The sequence below is a fragment of the Wyeomyia smithii genome, chromosome 3 (genome assembly GCF_029784165.1).
Source record: "Wyeomyia smithii strain HCP4-BCI-WySm-NY-G18 chromosome 3, ASM2978416v1, whole genome shotgun sequence".
Classification (NCBI taxonomy): Eukaryota; Metazoa; Arthropoda; class Insecta; order Diptera; family Culicidae; genus Wyeomyia; species Wyeomyia smithii.
Window position 1 is genome coordinate 277,071,999 of NC_073696.1, and position 2,816 is coordinate 277,074,814.

A 2,816-nucleotide genomic window follows, 5' to 3' on the forward strand; every position below is an offset into this window, starting at 1 on the left:
CATGTCCTGCCCAGCGTATCCGTCCAGCTTTAGCCACCTTCTGAATACTGGATTCACCGTAGAGTTGCACCAGCTAATGATTCGTTCTTCGCCTCCATATTCCGTTCTCCTGCACGCCGCCAAAGATCGTCCTTAGTACTCGTCGTTCGAAAACTCCGAGCACTCGCAGGCCCTCCTCGGGTATTGTTCACGTTTCATGCCCATAGAGAACAACCGGTCTTATGAGCGTTTTGTACAGGTTACACTTCGTACGGGGGCTCAGTCTGTTCGACCGCAATTGCTTGTGGAGCCCATAGTAGGCACGACTTCCGCTGATCTCTCGACTGGTATCATTGTCCTCAGTAACCAATGAGCCAAGATAGACAAACTCATCGACTACCTCGAACTCATCGCCGTCGATCGTAATGCTACTGCCTAGGCGTTCTCGGTCGGCTTCGGTTCCGCCGGCTAGCATATATTTCGTTTTAGACGTATTTTTGTGCAACCTAATCCTCGCTGCTTCCAGTTTTAGTCTGGTATACTATTCTGCCACCGCCGCAGTTGTTCTGCCGACAATGTCCCTATCATCAGCGAAGCAAACGAATTGACTGGATTTGTTGAAAATCGTACCTCGCGTGTTGATGTCCGCTCGAGTCATTACACCCTGTAGCGCAATGTTGAATAGCAGGCAGGAGAGACTATCACCCTGTCGAAGCCCCTGGGGGATTCAAATGGACCCGACAATCCACCCGAAATCCGCACACAGCACTGCGTCCAATCCACCGTAGCCTTTATCAGTCTAATCAATTTCCTCCAAAGCCATTTTCGTCCATGACCTTCCATAGCTTTTTTCAGTCGAAAGTGTCATACGCGGCTTTGAAGTCGATGAATAGGTGATGCGTGGGGGTTTTGTGTTCACAGCATTTCTATAGGATCCCCAATTCTTGCAATCAGCCGGAGCAAACGGGTGGCCAGCTTCTCCGGGCCCATCCTTCCCAGCCGATTTATTGTTTTTCAGCTGCTTGATGGCATCTTTAACTTCGCCTATCGTTGGGGCTGGCACGTCTTCTATGTTTGTCGGGATCGCTTTCTCCACCGCCATGGTCTCCTGCCTGGGCGCCATTCGGGTGTTCGTCAAAGTTCTGCTTCCGGTCGGTCACCTCACGGTCGTCCGTCAGAATACTACCATTTTTAGCCCGGCACATTTCGGCTCGCGGCACAGAGCCTGCGTGATGTGTTGAGCTTCTGATGAAACTTTCGCGTTTCCTGGAAATGATGCAGCTGTTCCAGCTCTGCAAACTCCTGTTCATCCGGGCGGCGCTTCTTCTCCCGGAAGATTTGGGCTCGCTGCATCTTCTTCTGTCTGTGTTTTTCCACTTTCTGACGAGTGGCACTGCGCATGTTAGCCGCCCGCGTAGCATTCTCTTCATCCATCCTCCTACATTCGTTGTCGAACCACTCCTTTCGTTGGGTTTGTCCCACATGCCCGATGACGTTCTCCGCTACGCTGTTGATGGCTGTTTCAATTGTTTTCCAACAGTCCTCGAGAGGGCCTTACTCGAGCTGGTCCTCTTCCGGCAGCGCAGCTTCGAGCGAGAGCGCATTAGGTTGCTCCAGTCGCGCGAGATCTAACCGGAGCGGGTGTCGGTACCGTATATTGTTAACAACGAAGAGTTTTGGGCGCATCTTAACCATCACCAGGTAGTGGTCCGAGTCGACGTTAGCGCTCCTCGATGATGTCTGAGAAGTGCCGACAATCAATCAGAACGTGGTCGATTTGTGTTTATGTCCGATTTGGTGACCTCCAGGTGTACTTGTGTAGGAGGTTGTGCTGGAAGTAGGCTATGGAGGCGGCAAAGTCGATGAGTCTCAGGCCCATTTCGTTGGTCAGCTGGTGCGCGCTGAACCCTCCAATCACCGGTTTGTATTCCTCCTCCTGACCGACCTGAGCGTTGAAATCCCCGATGACGATGTGTCGTACTCACGTTCCAACTGCGCCTAAAATTTATCCTTGTCGTCTTCGGTACTTCTGAGGTGAGGGCTGTGCACGTTCATGATGCTTATGTTGAAGAACCGGCCCTTGATTCTCAACCTGCACATTCGAGGGCTGATTGGCCACCACCCAATCATCCGTTTCCGCATCTCGCCCATCACTATAAAAGCTGTCCCCAGCTCATGTGTGTTGCCGCAGCTCTGGTACGACGTCGAACCTGCGGGATTTCAATACTTCGGAGACCACTCGAGTACTCCCTTGGAAATTGGGAGATCGGCAGTTCCACGTCCTCGTTCATTACTTATGAGCGTTTTAGGGTGGCGGCTTGTAAGGCCTGCGCACTAACCCCCTGTCTCGCAACACTTTTTAGAGTTCCACGTTGGCACGAGAACGGTAACCGGCCTCTAACCTGGAGTACAGACGCCACTGTGAGCCGCTCCTAACATGGAGGACAGACGCTTGGAAACTCAAAAGAGCCCCCAGCTGGCACCGCGTGGGGGTTGGGATAGGAGTGGCTGGATAAGAGGCTAAGGACCACGTGTGGGGTCTATTTTATTCCTGTAGGTGCACTTGGCACCGATGGTACGCATTTTCCAGCCGTTTATTAGCCGTTCAAAACATATCCGGACTACTTCGTGATAAGGGCGAGTCCTTGCTTGTTTTCCTATCTAGTTTCGCCCTAATCACGAAGTAGTCCGGATATATTTTACTTTAAACGAATTGTTCACACAACTTTTATAAAAGTACTTGAAATCAATAATGATATTTTTGAAGAATAAATAGTTCACACCATCAAACAAATTTACAACTGATTTCATGATATTTGCTTCCGTTGTCCGTCTAT